Source organism: Urocitellus parryii, chromosome 2 (genome assembly GCF_045843805.1).
Source record: "Urocitellus parryii isolate mUroPar1 chromosome 2, mUroPar1.hap1, whole genome shotgun sequence".
In the NCBI taxonomy this organism is placed as follows: Eukaryota; Metazoa; Chordata; class Mammalia; order Rodentia; family Sciuridae; genus Urocitellus; species Urocitellus parryii.
This window is the reverse complement of record NC_135532.1, coordinates 74527413-74544560: the sequence shown is the minus strand read 5'-3', so window position 1 is coordinate 74544560 and position 17148 is coordinate 74527413.

The window sequence follows — 17148 nt, the reverse complement described above, 5'->3', positions numbered from 1 at the left end:
CGTTAAAAAGGCTGGTAAAATTTCAAGAGATCAATAGGAAAAAATGCAAACAACTAATTCCCGGGATGACTGAAGAAGATATTATTAAAGGGTCTAAATTTATTAAAAGTAAATTAGAAGAAAAAGAAAAATCTTCAATATGTTGGAATATGGATGAAACTTGAAGTTATCATGCTAAGTGAAATAAGCAAGAGAAGAAAAAACAGAGCATGTTATCAGTATTTGACATATGTAATATGATCAAAATCAGAAACAAAAACAATCATAGTTGCCAGGGTCTGGAAGAAGAGGAAATGGGAAATTAAGAATCAGTAGATCTAGAGTTCAGGAATGCAAGAGAAAATTCTAGCAATCTGTTATACAACATTGTGCACATTGTTAACAATTTTGTTATAAGTACAAAAAAATCTCTTATGAATGTAAATCTCATGTTGTCCTCTTACTACAATAAAAAACAAAAATAAGCAAGAATATATGTACAACAAAATTTTTACAACATTTAAAAATATAGGTAGAAGGGTAATTTTCAAAATATTAACAAAAATTGTTATAATGTAAAGGAAAACATTAATAACCTTAAATTTATAAAAGCAATTAGAATTTTTAATTACAATTATTCCAAAAAGAGTAATCCATAGACAAATGTCCTCACCAATGAATGTACTAAAATATACTCCTACTAGGGAGGCAAGTTTCACCATGCTGAAACATTTGGTGGGGCTGGTAAGTGAATAAAAGAGTGGTAAACAATAATTTTAATGAAGTAGAGGGGTGTTCAGATATTGTCCATTAAGATTTACATAGTTGAAATACAGTACTATTTTTTTCATTTCATTAATTATGGTTTAAATTCAATTAGAATTTATGACATATGCTGTTGGGAAGGTGACTGAATTAAGGGTCTTGAACTGTCCTGTGACAGAGGTGATGTCCCTCCTGGGAACTTTCTGCAAGAAGGCATGGATTTGAGACTGCCCAGTTGCTGTGGTGACACACTTTCAAAAGGAAATTGTGTGTCAGTCACAGATTTATCAATTCTGAACCTTGGGTTCAAACACCAATTGAAAGTTATGGGTGTAGGGGGCTGGGGATGTGGCTCAAGTGGTAGCCACTCGCCTGGCATGCGTGCAGCCCAGGTTCGATCCTCAGCACCACATACAAACAAAGATGTTATGTCCACCGAAAACTAAAAAATAAATATTAAAAACAAAATCTTTCTCTCTCTCTCTCTCTCTCTCTCTCTCTCTCTCTTAAAAAAAAAGAAAGTTATGGGTGCAAGCCAATAATCATAATTGGGCTGCTGATACTCATGACCTTGGTTCTGCTTACTTTGAAGAAACTTTCTCACAATAAATCCTATTGATGTTTATACCTGTGTAACAAACGTGCTGAGCTTGTTGTGGTGTGTCACTACCTCTTTATCTTTGTAGTCAACCACCACGGCCCAGATTTTTCTCTGTTTTTGTTTGTCTTTTCTCCATCACCTTATGCCCTCTCTTGTACCTGAATAAACAGTCATGCTGAACTTGGCATGCTATGTCATTTTTGCTTTAGGTTTCGTAGGGTTTTCCTTCATAAAATTTACCCATTTATGGTGGTTTAGGTTTAATTTTTAGCATTGGAATTGGCTATGCTATTGTTTAAATTTTGGTGGATCTTTCCTAGGCTTAATGACATTTTTATTTTTTTTTTGGGGGGGGACATTTGTATTATTTGGGTATACTATGGCAAAAGCTACTTAAGTATATCTTGAAATTTAGGTGACTATTAAAATAATTTGGGTGTTCTATTACTGTGCCTTTTAATGAGGTTGTAATTATGTGAATGATGAATTATTATGTGTATTAAGGTAACTTTATTAACTGAAAATTCTCTGATTCATTATACTAGATCAGTGCCAAGTAAGGAATAGTGGAGAGAGAAGATTAGTATTACAGTTGAACCTTACGATATTATCTCATTTTATGCATGCCCCACTAGAAGTTTAAAAATTCAGGAAAATTTGCCACCTGGAAATACTAGCCTATGTTTAAGCAAAGCCTTAAAAAATAATATATGTGTATGCATACAAATATGTTATGTGATATGTTCAATATAACATATGATACTATCTATAATCTCCTTAAGCACAAATGTTTTTCTTCTTTCTAGCTTAGTGTTTTGCCTATTCAATGATTCAACAAAATTATTACAGAGAATTACTGAACTGAGATTACTATGTATACACTGGGGTTCTGCCAGAATCAAATATAATATGTCATTCCAAGCAATTTTCAAAATGTGTCTGGTTTCCATCATCTAAGCACAGTTTTTTTTTTTTTTTTTTAACTAGAGGTGGGGCTAGGTGCTTGTTGGTGAAGCAAGTCCCACACTAACTCACTGGCTTCATTAAGGAAAGTATCCTACTTCTTGCTTACCTCAGAAGAATTAGTCATCTATAGCATCTCTCATATGTTCTTGCATCTGCTATTTTCCACTGGTTTTAAAAGAAATATATCCTTTTATTCCAAAAAGAGTAAAATTCTCTTTTAAAAATCAAAGATGAAACACCCAATTCAGTTTTAAATCTGAATTTACTTTTCTTCACTGAAAGAAGGAAAATTAGCAACCCAAAACAAACTTATCAAATGTTCAATTGAAATTGCCTCACAAATGTAATCTAATATATCTAAGACTACAATAAATTACATTTTAGTGAATTTATAAATTGGGAAGAATTCATGATAATTTATGAAAAAATATTCCTTATTCCTACCAAATTAAAAATAGCATGAAATGGCTTTAATATGTGTGTGTGTGTGTGTATTTCTCTAAATCCTGTATGGAAGTTGAAGAGCTGTTAAAAAATAACCTTATCAGTAACAAAATAAGTATTATTTCCTGAATTTTTGAAATACAATCTATGGAGTTAATTTAAAAAATATGCGAGTACAGCCAGGTCTTTGTATTTGCAGTTTTTGTACCTGGGAATTAAATTGCTTGTGGATCAAAAATACTTGGTAAAAATCATCTATACTGAACAAGTATAGACATGTTTATGCTTGTCAATATTCTAAATAATGCAGTGCAGTATACCAACAATGTATATAATATAAATATTGTATTAACGATCGTAAATAACTAAGATATGATTTAAAATAGGAATATATAGTAGGCTCTATGCAATTACTATGCCTTTTTATATAAAAGATTTGAATACCTGATGATTTGGGTATCCAAATCATACTGGAATCAATTCTTCCCAATACTAAGGGATGACTATCACCAAGAAAAATCACATTTTTTTTTCAAACAGAAAACAATGCTCTATTAGAGTATGTAGTTCAGTCATAAGATTCTTTGCAGTTTTAATAACAGTGCGGATAGTTTTAAATGTGAACAGTATCTTGTCTTTTGCCGAAGGGAATCAGCCTCCCTGTAAAGTGAAAATGGGATGTGGGAATTGAGCTTTGTTGCCAGAATTTCTGGCACTCTCTCAGGAGCTTCATCTTCAAGAGCAATACAATTAATTTCCACCTGCAGAGAAAGGCCTTTACCCTACTGCATTATCCTAGGCAGCAGGAGATCTAGGTTCTCAGCCCTGTGCTTCCCAGTACAAAATGTGGAAAGCTGAGTGAACTGCTTAATCATGTGTGTCTGGGTTGCCATTTACCATAAAAAGGCAAAGCGATTCTGGTGTTACTAGTCTCACAGTGCTATTTCAAGGAGAAATAGGAACATATTTGATTGATAGAGGCATTTAAATACTTTAAAATAAATGATATTGGCGAGTGATTGAAGTATTCCAGATGTCTTTTATCACTCCCTGCCTAATATTGTCCCCTCAAATGTTTATCAGATGAATCATAGGGGTCTGAGGCATGACCTCTCAAATGCTGAGAGACATTCAAAAGCAGTAAGGCAAATTATTCTGCTGGGAGAAATCATCTTTTGGCCAAAGACATAGGTGCATTTCTCTGAAGTCACCACTTCTATTATATCCTTCCAAATTTAAAAATCAGAGATGCTTCTCAATGCCGATATGACCGAGCTGGAAAACTTCAACTTTTCATTTAGGACCACAGAGGAAAGATCCCTTACCATACTTTGCATGGTATCTCCTAATATAGCAATTATAAAATGGCCATTTTGTTGAAAATGAAACCAAGAGTTTATGCACACATATATTTCATCTGGAAGACATGTCTTCCCATATCTTCAAATCACTTCTTCTGGGACATTTCCATTAACTACCTCATTCTATTTAAATTTAGATTTATATACTAAATTTCTAAGGTACTTAAATATTTTTCTTTCTTTGTTTTGCTATTCAAATATCTACTGTGTATGCACATAGTATATAGTGTTAGGGTTTGGATCTTGTCACAGCAATGAAAACCTAATTGACACACACAACAGTCGCTTATGCAAACATTGTTCTTATTAAAATATAGTAAGGATGCAGGGATATTTTACTTCCAGTAATAGGTGGTTTTTAAAAATATTAAACATTTATTGCATAACATATTTGGGTTACACTTTAAAAATCATAATTCTTATGACCAATGGTAATTAACATCTTATTCTTTGATTAAGAAATTAAAAATCTGGGAAGCCATTATGCTTTCAAATTTGGAAAGCTATAAATGTGAGGAACAGTATTCCAAAAGGTCTACGGCCAAAATATATTTTACTTAAACTTCACTGTGGTCTGATTCATTTTGTTCTTCAGTTTTATTTATTTATTTATTAGATGTTGCTAGATCTTTATTTTGTTCATTTATTTATATACAGTGCTGAGAATAAAACACAGTGCTTCACACACGTGAGACAAGTACTCTACTACTAAGCCACAACTCCAGCCTGTGTTCTTCAGTTTTATTTTTTATCAGTGTCTGCAATGGCTTCTATGCAATTTGGACACTTGATAAGATGTACATGGTAAATACAAAAACTGGGAGAAAAGTAACCATATGTAGAGTGATGACTATTTCCCACGTTGGGCTTTTCCAAGAATCCTAGAGGTAATTAAAAACAAATCCAATTAAAATCAAAACTGCAGTTTATCAGTTAATTGGGGACACTTACACTAATTTTTCCCATGTTGAGTTTAGGAAAGCGCTTAAATCTAGTAATACCCATTGTAGAAGAATGACAGAACTAACTTGTTGATACATAAGACACATTTTTAAAGATAATTCCCAACTGATTAGGTTACCATCTGAATTCAAACCTTACCTTGTCTGATTAGCACAAAACACAATGTAGGATTATATGAAAGGCAGTATTGATTGATTCTTTCCAGCAGGCTTCCCTGCATGATATGAGCTGGATGAACAAAAACAACTTTACTCTGACAAAACAGATGGGAATTGTAACAGATGGAATTTGTAGAGATATGCCAAAAGGAGAAGTCCAACATTCTACCTCCAAATGAATTCAGAGTATATGGCATTATCTTGGTAAATTTTTACACTCCATAAAGGTAAAATAAAGACTTTTGTGTTTTGTTCGCAACTCTATTCTGTGTTACTTAAATAGTACCTGGAATAACTGTTACAGAATTTACTGGATCAGAATTAATCAATAAAAGTAAATCTATGAGAGAAAAAAATTCACATTACTCAAGTTGAATTTTACTTTGTTAAAAACAAAATTTTAAAAAGTAAATAAATACAATCAAAATGGTAGACAGTCAAGTCAACAATTGACAGGAACCAGAACATGTATATTTGTGAATAAAATGAATGTAGATCCAATGTGGATTTCTGGGTAGATCCACATGAAATTCAAATATCTTGCACAGGGGGCTCTGGGAGCATGGCAATTTTTGTCTGGTTAGTGAGATTGCTTAAATGTTTAATATTTTTGAGTTAAAATATCTTAGTTTCCTAAAGGATAAAATTGAAAAAAAAAGGTTAAAATGCTCAAGCAGAAAATGTACCATGACTGCATATCAGAAACTAATCAATATCAATGCTTATAGAACCATAATCCAGATTAAAAAAAATTATTCCTAAGAATATATACGTATGCAAATGTGTGTGTGTGTGTGTGTGCGTGTGCACATGTTCATAATTATGGCAAAAATTATACTCAAAATGAAACACTTTCAAAAACAAGAAAAATATTTATTGGGCATTTTAATTGAATACAATTATAATATATTTAGCTTTTCTCTAACAGTGTTTGAAAGAGTATCACTCACAGAATTTGTTGTTGTGCATTGCTAGCAATTTTATTACAGTGAGTAACTGAGCTTCAGGTTGAGATTGTTACAGCATTCAGATTGCTCCATTTCTAGTGTGGTTTATAAGTGTCTGTATTTCACAACACAGGACAAAGCAGTAGCACCTGTATAGTATGTGAACATTCTATAGTAAAGACAAAGGATAAAAAAGATGGTAGAAATGTATCATACTTATGGTCTGTGATTGTACACTGCAAAACTATTTTGCTAACATTGGTCAAAATCTGTTATATGGTTAGTCTAAAGGCAGTAAAATCATAATTAGCTTCTAAGATGTTATTACAAGTCACAATTTTCATGAAGGATGCATCTTCCAGATTTCTAAAGCAAGGAAAGTAGGTGGGAAAAATGAAGCCTAAGCTATTATTCATATATTATTATGAAAATATTTTAAACAAAAAATAAAATATACCATGTAAAATTTTTATCAAAATCACTAAGTTTATAGATGCATTAATGACAAATCTCTTTGCTAGCTGTTTTCTGCTATCATTCCCAGGTTTGTATAACAAGAGTAACCCAGTTATTTTGAATAACATGCTTAGAAATATGATTTTGATTCATTTGTGGTTAATATTTTGTTAATAAAATATATATGCAATGAAAATTTATATAGTAAATTGAAAAAAAAAACAGTTCAATGGGAATGAAAACACAGGATTGACTCAGACATGTTCCATCAAAGAGACTGATGGAATGAAGAAAATTTGAATTTTCTTACTTTTTATGTTAAAATGTCAATACTATGGATACTAAATTCATAATATCCTCAATACTATTTTTTAAAACTCTTAAATTATATAAGTATTATTGACTTATGGACATATTTTGGTAATGAATAGCCAAAAAGAATGTCCAAAGATCACTTGTAAAGATAGTCACTGAATTTAATGTGTATTTCAATTTGGGCATGTTTAAGATGTGTTTGTAATAATCATAAATACATATGTGCATAATGTTTTTCTTGGATACTTAGTTTCACTTTTGTTCACAAATAATCACCATGGAGGTCACAGCTCAATTGTTGTCCCATGACATTGTGAATTTCTCTTAGACAAAATCACTTCATTTTGCAGAAATACTATGATTTACTTCACTAGCTTTCACTGATGAAAGTGTTAATTATTTCACATACATGGCTGCTATATGTATTCCTGCAATAAGTAGCTTTGTTCCTTCATTCTGCACAATATTTTTAGTATAAATTCTTAGAATTAAAGTTGCCTTGTCAGGTGGAAAATGCATAAGATATTGCCAAATTTGCCTCTATAACAGTTGCCTTTTTATTCTTCTTAGTAGTGAATGTGATAAGTTCTTTCCTGAAGCCCCTTTCAAGAACATGTGGTCACATTTTCAAATTTTAATAAACTTAAGAAATGGAAAAATAATATTTAATTTTTAAATTTTCATAATAAAATCCAGTTTGAGCTGATTTCGTATGTTTAAGAGCCATTTGCTTGCATTTTCTCAAATATTTTCTCTAATATTACTAGATTGTTTTATTATAGGGTTGCTGGGCTTTTTCTTTCCTATTGCTTAGAAGCCTTTTTCATAGTAAGGACATCAGTCCCTTGTGGAATATGAATTTGGACATCTTCTGTTATAAATTTTGAATTTGTGTTGTACCTGAGACATGTCTCCCTGGACTGAAAGGCAGTTTAGTGTTTTCAGTAAGTGCAGTTCTGAATGTGTCTACTAACATTTTGCCTCTGGGTTTGTGGATGTGATAACCACACTTTGCTGGTATTTTTCCCATAGGCATCTTCCAAGACAGGGATGAACGTCTAGGTCTCCTCCTTCCCACTTAGCTATCAGAAGCTCTCAGATCACACTTTATCTTAAACGTCCTCTCCAGAGACCCACTCAGATTTCAGTTTCTTCTTCCTTGTCGAGAAGGAACAGGTCTAAAGTACCATTCCCTTTCTCTACATACCGGCAAGTGTTTCCATTCCTCATTGTAAGCCTGTGCTACTAATGTTCATTGGTATTTTGCTTTTCATAAGAGTATTTCTTTAGATATTTTTTTATTCATTAATATGTTCTTTCATGTCCTCCTTGTTATTAATCACAGATAGAAAAAAGCTTCCAACTCCAAGAACATAAAGGAGTTCACCCATGTATACATCTAGTGGACATAGAATATTTTTTAACTTTAAATTTTTGATCTGTAACACTTTTTAATTCATTTTTTATTACTTTCTCATTTATTTATTTTGTAACAAAATCTGTTTTGATCATGTATTTTTCAGGTTTGTCTCATTTCGGTCATTTACTTAATCTCAATGTAATGAAACCCAACATTATATGTGATTTATTATTTTGCATCTAATTGGATTGAATTACTGCATTTACAGTGGTTTCTGAGCTTCTGGTTTTTAGGCTTCTTGTAGTTCCCTATCAATTCCTGTGGCTCATCCCCATGTTTCTCCTCATGATTTGCTCTAGGATTCCTCTTTTGGTGACATTTAAGCACAATTTGTTCTTTTTGAATTTTTTTTCCTGATTTTTGTTTCTTTGAAAACACAGATCATATATTTTTGTAACTTTGGTTATTCTTATCCTTTATATTCACAGAATTTCCTGCATTTTCCACCATATCTAAAAATTCTCAGGGATTTGAAAATAGAGTACTTAAAAATCTCTTAATAAGCTGGGAAAGGCCTGGCGTGCCTGTAATCCCAGAGGTTTGGGAGGTTGAGACTGGAATATTGGGAGTTCAAAGCCAGTCTCAGCAAAATTGAGGCACTAAGCAACTCACTGAGACCTTGTCTCTAAATAAAATACAAAATAGGGCTGGGAATGTTGCCCAGTGATCTAGTGTTCTTGAGTTCAGTCACCAGTACACACACACACACACACACACACACACACACAAACAAACAAAAACTCTTAATATAATCTTTTGTTTCTGAAATTAGAAAGCTCAAGCCACATAAAGTACAATCTTAGATTCACTACTAAATTCTCATAAGACTCAGTGAAAGAAGTTCACCTAAGTTATTTTTATTCATTTTACATTTTTCCTTCCCAGATAATGATAATTTTAAAAATCTATTTCTCCAAAGTTCACCACCAGAATAGATATTAAAAATTATATGTACCATGGTTTCAAGGAAGCATAAAGGAACCGAGATCACCTTTGACCTTTTGGATAATGAAGCCAAACGTGTATATAAGCAGCCTACCTCAAAATATTCAATGCAATTTCATTTATGCTCTGTACAGAAGATACTTAATAAAGATGGACTTTGGCAATATTCACAAATAGTAGTATTTTGTCTTTGAAGAAAGATGTAATTATTTTATAAAGGGTTACATTGATCTCAGACACTTTTTCAATGCTCTTCATGGTTCTATTGAAGAATAAGATAAGATCAAATATTTTTGTTCTGCTTTCACTCATGCTTGTTTCTTCTCAAATTAATCCTAATTTTAGTTGTCAGGATTCTAGTTATGAGTGTTTCATCTCTTATGACCATTTCTGTCTAGATATGCAGAGGTCATTTGTATGATATTTGACTCTATTGATGCTAAAGCTATAGAACTGAACACCACATGGACTCTTTACACTCCATAATAAAAATGGAGTTTGGAATTCCTGATGTGTGGCAGAGGGCAGATAAAGAAAAAAAAGTGATGAAGAAATGCAATATCCTATGAAAGAAACTTTGATGGGGCTTTATTTTCCTACCTTTATTTATATATAAAATAGTAAAGTAATTGTTACATTGTATAACATAATATTCTCATATGTGTATATTTTTGAAATGATTATTAAGCTAATTAGCATATCGGCTTACATAATTAAGTTTTTAGTAAGAACATTTAAGATATGATATCTTAGTAAATTTCAAGTATAAAAGGATTATCATTAACAATAGTCACCATATTTTGTAACAGCTCTCCAGAATTTATTCATCTTGTCTAATTGAAACTTTGTGCCTTTTAAACCATATAGAGAGCAAGTTTGAATGCATGAATATAGAAATTTGTCGATGCCATCCATATTTTCTATTTTATTGGAGTACAGGTTTTCAAAATAATTTCTAATTATCTTCTGTATTTCTGTAGTGTCTATTGTGATATTTCTTTTTTGATCATGTTTGTTAGTGATTTGAGTTTTATCTCTCCTTCTCTTAGCATGGCTAAAGGTGTGTCAATTTTATGTATTTTTTCAAAGAATCAACTTTTGATTCTATATTATAAATTATTTCTTTTGTTTCAATTTCATTGATTTCAGCTCTGATTTTAATTATTTCCTGTCTTCTGTTGCTTTTTGTGGTGATTTGTTCTCTTTTTCTAGAGCTTTGAGATATAGTGTTAAGAAATTTATTTGTTGACTTTTTATTCTTTTAAGGAATGAACTCCATGCAATAATCTTTCTCTTAGAACTTCTTTCAAAGTGTCCCAAAGATTTTGATATGTTGTATCTGTGTTCTCATTCACCTCTAAAAACTTTTTAATCTCCTTCTTGATGTCTTCTGTAACCCATTGTTCATTCACTAGCATATTATTTAGTCTCCAAGTGTTGGAGTGGATTCTATTTCTTATTTTATCATTGATTTCTAATTTTATTATATTATGATATGATGGAATGCAAGGTAGTATCTGTACTTTTTTGTATTTGTGAAAAGTTGCTTTGTGGCATAATATATGGTCTATTTTAGAGAAGGATCCCTGTGCTGCTGAGAAAAAAATATATATTCTCTTGTTGAATATTGGAATATTCTATATATGTAAGTTAAGTCTAAGTTCTTGATTGTATAATTGAATTTTATAGTTTATTTTTTCAGCTTTTATTTTTAAGATCTATCTAGTGATGAAAGAGGTGTGTTAAAGTCACTCAAAACTATTGTGTTGTGGTCTATTTGACTCTTGAACTTGAGAAGAGTTTGTTTGATAAACATAGCTGCTTCATTGTTTGGGTCATATATATTTATAGTTTTTAAGTCTTGTTGGTGTATGGTTCCATTGAGCAGTATGTAGTGTCCTTCTTTATCCTTTTTGATTGAAGTCTACTTTATTTGATATGAGGATGGAAGCCCCTGCTTGTTTCTGCAGTTCATGTGAGTTGTATACTTTTCCCCAAACCTTTACCTTCAGTGTGTGAATGTCTTTTTCTATGAGATGTGTCTCTTGGATACAGCGTACTGTTGGGTCTTTTTTTTTTTTTAATCCAATCTGCTAGTCTATGTCTTTTGGTTGGTGAGTCTAGTCCAGTAATATTCAGGGTTATTATTGAAATATGATTTGTATTCCCAGCCATTTTTGTTTATTTTTGGTATTTAACGTGACTTGCTTTCTCCTCTGATTAGATTTTCCTTTAGTGTAATCCCTCCCCTTGCTGATTTTCATCATTGTTTTTCATTTTCTCTGCTTGGAATATTTTGCTGAGGATGTTCTGTAGTGCAGGCTTTTTAGTTGTAAATTCATTTAATTTTTGTTTATCATGGAATGTTTTTATTTCATCATCAAATCTAAAGCTTAGTTTTGCTGGATATAAGATTCTTGGTTGATATCAATTATCTTTCAGAGCTTGGTATATATTGCTCCATGATCTCCTGGCTTTGAGGGTCTGGGTTAAAAATCTGCTGAGATTCGAATAGGTCTCCCGTATATATGATCTGATTCCTCTCTCCTGTGGTTAAGATTCTATCCTTATTCTGTATGCTAGGCATTTTCCTTATTGTGCGCCTTGGTGTATATCTTTTGTAATTTTGTACATTTGGTGTCCTGTAAGCCTCTTGTATTTGGTTTTCCAATTCGTTCTTCATGCTTGGGAAATTTTCTGATATTATCTCATTAAAGAGATTGTGCATTCCTTTGGTTTGAAACTCTGTGCCTTTCCCTATCCCAGTAACTCTTAGATTTGGTTTTTTGATGCTGTCCCTTAATTCTTGGATGTTCTGTTCATGTTTTCTAACTTTCTTCACTGTGTGATCAACTTTCTATTACAGATTATATACTTTGTCTTCATTATCTGATATTCTTTCTTCCAAGTGATCTAATCTGTTGGTTATGCTTTCTATTGAGTTTTTTTTTTATTTGATTTATTGTATCCTTCATTTCAAGGATTTCTGACTGTTTTTTTTTTCAGCATCTCTATCTCTCTTGAATCTTTTGCTACCTGTATATGCTCTCTTATCTCATTGTTGGAATGATCAATTTTTGCTTGTATTTGCTCATTAGGTCATTCTTTAATTCACAGATCATTTTAAATATGAACCTTCTGAACTCCTTCTCTGACATTTCATCATCTTTGCTGTCCATGGGTTCTGTTATTATAGTGTTCTGGTTTGTTTGGGACAATTTTCTCCCTTGTTTTTTCATGTTGTCTATGTGTCTTCCTTTCTTTCAGTGTGGATCTGAGATATTAGAGTTTCTTCCCTATAGTGCCTGTGCAGATTGTCTGGACTGGGCCCTGAAGAGGCTTGTGTGGGTGGATCTGTGCCACTGGGTTTAACCTCTAGTGGTAGTCTGCTGGTAGGAAAGGGTGATCTTGCGCCAAAGGCTAGACTCTGGCAGTGTCTGCCTAGCAGGGTGAGGGGTGAACCTGGACTTCTGAAATCCTGGGTCCCACATGGGCTGTTGTGAGCTGTCTGGGCTGGATCTCCGCTCTCAGGGTAGTGCACTGGTCAGAAGGGGTGGTTGTGCACCAGAGACTAGGCTCTGGTGAGTTTCTGCCCCACCAGGAAAAAGGTGGATCTGGCCAGCTTTGTGCCTGGGCTCTGCAGAGAAAAATATGGATCCTAATGAATCTATTAAGATCTACAAAGTGTTCAGAGTAAGTTAAAAGAGTGATAAAGAAGTGGTAAAACATTTTATACAATACCTAATTAATTGTGAATGAATTAGTACTAGAAATATGGAAGCTAAATGTGTTGCTGTTGCAGAATCAGAAAGAAATAAGTGACATGAGTTTAGAAACTGAAGGAAAGGAGGAATGGATCCCTTTGACCTAGTGACACTATCTTAGCAGCATTGTGTCTTGCATTTACCTGGAAAGCACAACTTGCAAGTGTTGAACCAAATGTTTCTTGAGATTCTTAAAAGTGTTGAGGGAATGGACTGGTTTCTTATTGTTATTTATAATAGAAATAAGGCAAAAGTGACAAATTGTAGGAAGAAGTATAAACATAAGTAAACTAGAAAGGATGATGATTTATAGGTTTTCAGCTTATATAGATGGCAAAAAGTTTCAAAAAATAATACTTTTACTTTCAGAAGAGATGTCTGTAAAGAAAAGAAAAAAATTGCACCTCTTAATGAGGACTGCTATTGCCTCCAAAAAATATCAAAAGGGCCCCAACTCAGAGAAACACAAGGTTCTTTGAAAAGTTTCAGTGTGTGACTTCCAGTCTCTTTATTCATTGTAACTCAATAAATATTGGAAGAAAGGTTACTAGGAATGATCTGTGATGAAACCTCCGTCCTAGGAACATGCATATATGCATGTATACAGGAAGGAGTGGAGAGACCAAGAATAAAAGATGATTATTCCCAGGCCTTGAAACCAAACAGAATTTCCCCACCTAGATTTCAAATCACTTTAGATGGGTAACACCTTTTCCTTTTATTTTTTCCTATTTTGATCAAGAATGTCTTTAACTGACATTTTATGCTTGTCCCATCACTGCATTTTATAAGCAAGTAACTTCTTTTGTTTGTTTGTTTTTGCATTTTACACTCCCCTAGATGGAGACTACTTTTTCACACTGTGGTTAATACCCAGTCTTGCCTATTTCTAACTAGAAGAAAAGCTAGGTGAAGAGACAAGTGATGTTCAGAATCCTTTTGCTATTGAATTTGGAAAACAAAACAAAACAAAAGAAGACGTGCTGGGCCTTCAGAAGCAGACTTTTGAAAACTATGGTACCAGTTAAGCTCCAGTGTTGAAGAGTGGGTGTCTGTGTCCAATTCAGGACTGTGTGGTCCTGGTGGAAGACACTTAGGATGAGGTGCAAACATTGATCCTGGTCATAGAATCCTGAGATCCCCAAAGTTCAAATTATTTTCTCCAGAGATTTTCTGACTACAAAGTACTCTTTTAACATATTTTAAAACAAGGTAGTACATGCTATGTTTGAGCCAATTACGAATTTGGACTGATAAACATCTATATAGAAGCTTCATTGACATTTTTTTAAAGAAATAAACCACATTTTTGGATTAATGTGAAAATAAATGCTGAAGAATTAAAGAATGGGGTAGAGAGAACTTTAATAATCTGTGCCCTTTCATTATTAACTCCTGAGACAAGGAGAATGCCAAATCAGTGTTGCAGTGAATGAACTAGGACCTTTATTTCCTCTCTGGGCAAATGAAATGCTAATTATCTTAGTGTTTTAAATTCAAGCAGCTTATTCTTTTATTCACATGTGAGAACTCAGGCAAGTATAATCTCATGTAGGGAAATTCTGTGTAGTTTATAAAAGGAAGAAACTCATTTAATTTAATGTCTCCTTTTACATGAGGAGAAAATGGAATGCTTCTCTGCGAAACAATGCAAACATGCATAATTTCATTGACATTTATTAATTTGTTGATTCATTTATGTTTGCAATATATTGATTTGCCTTCTATGACTTGTCTAACTATGATGGCATAACCATGATTAAGACATGGCTTTTGCGTTCCAAAAAGTCTAAACTTAGGAGAAAAAAACATGAATACTGAAGATAAGATGAAATGGAAATATATTGTATGTTAGGATTATCTAGAAATGAGTGATTAAATCTTTCTTAGATATGAGGAAAAGTGATATTTGATATTAGTCTTATTTGACAGAGATGAGAGGATAGAATTCTAATAATATGTACTCCTAGCAGAGAAACAGACATATGAAAGACTAAAAAAGGCATAGCAAAGTATAATCCACTCATTAATGAAGTGTAATCCAGTAAAATGAAGTGAAGGATATGTTTATTTATATGCTTATGAGTATGTGTGTGTTGCAGATTGAGTATATGGGAAACATTAATCTAGATAGGTCTACTAAATAAGATTCAAATAATTTGTATCTCTTGCAATGGAATTCAGTCTTTGGAATACTGAATCATAAAATTAGAAAAAATATAATTATGCTGCTACTATGGAGAATATACTGAAGAGAAGAGAATAAAAACAGGGTGAATAACTAGATATTTAGGCCCATTTTTACATAATATTTCTAAAGCTGAGCAATGATATGGAAAGTTTAAATGTATAGTGCTTGAACAACTAGGTAGGGAAAAAATGATGTGGGGCTGGGGTAGTGATAAAGTTTGCCAGGAGACAGTGCATTTAATTAGTGAAATATGTTATGACATTTTCATTAATTCCCCTATGAAATAGCTAAGTTCCCTATTCTACTTGTGAGTAGTAACCTAACTCTGGGACTTTCTTGAAAAGTTTTGATGATTTTGAGTGATTGTGATGTATTGTATAACATTTTTTTACACATCTGTACAATATGAATTCTGGATTTCCTTTCAGTCCCTATTGGCTACATAGTTACCATTTCTCCATGCTGATTCAGTCATCTATGATCCATTTTAGCCAAATTTGGATTAATTCTATCCCTTATAATTTTTAGCCTAATTAAAATTAAGCACAGTAATTTGAGATTATTAACATATCAATGAAAAATTTCATATATCATAGTGATCATTCAGAAAGACATTCTCAATTCCTCCCAGATTCATCAGCCATTTTTTGGATATAGTGAATCTGCCACTATGAACATTTCAGACTCATTTCCATATCCCATTTCCCATTTATAAACTTCTCTCATTCCAGAGCCCATCAAACTATGACTTTGTATTTCTCCCTGAAAATAAAAATTTCCTTAAAATGAAACCCTCTTAGAGATATGTTTTCTAAAATTAAAATATTTTGCAAGATAATGTTTTATATAACAGTTTGAAATATATGTGTTGTATCACCATCCAATATTGCCATGAGGAAAATGATTATTAATTCAGTTTTTGTCTGTAAAAAAGTGAGACATTCGTGGACATAATACTTTCAGATAAAAGGTAGGAGAAATAAGATTTACTGACTTCAACTAATTTATGGAGATCCAAAATAATTATACATCTTTTGAGCCAATGATTTTTTTCTCTTATGAACTTTTTATAACTTTATAAATTTCCCATTACCCTGAAAAGGGAGAAAGAAAATAATAATCAGGCAAATCTGGCAATACTAAGTTTGAATTTTCTGATGTACCACCAGTAAAAGATAACCAACCAGTAATGAGTTAAAAGTGCAGATAAAGGGATGGATGAGGCATGGTATATATTTGGGAATCACTGAAATACACAGAATTGGAAGGCTTTAGACTAAATTCATTTAGTCAATTTAGATGCAGTGTAGAATTCAAACAAGAGGTATATTTTAGAAAACCAAGTTTTAGGAGAATAAACAGAAAATTTTAAAAACTGAAAATGAATGGATGAATATAAGAACAAAACAGAAGAGAAAAATTCCTTTTAGATTGTATTTTATGGAGTGATTCACAATTCAAATACTCAAGAATATTTTCATAGGGTGAAGGTATTGATAGTCTCAGACAATATGAAATATTGAGAGAATCAGTCTTCAAGAAGCGTGACTGGAGAAGAGGGAATGAAGAATAATGGTTTATTAAGTGATCATTATGAGGCAGTCCTGGTTGTTCTGTGAACCATCTCCTTGCCTGAATAATTTATCCAGAATTGATCACTTCAGATTTTGTCATTTAGTGAGCTGGAATGATTTTTCACTTTAGAAACTTAAAAACAGACAAATAAACAAAAAAGACAAAAATTTAATACAGAATTTGTGAATAAAAGCATTATATGTCATTTGACAAATTAGTACTGCATATATTATGTACAAACATGATACAAATTTGTGTAACTTCTATAGCTGTATAACCGTAAAAACTTTTGGCTCTT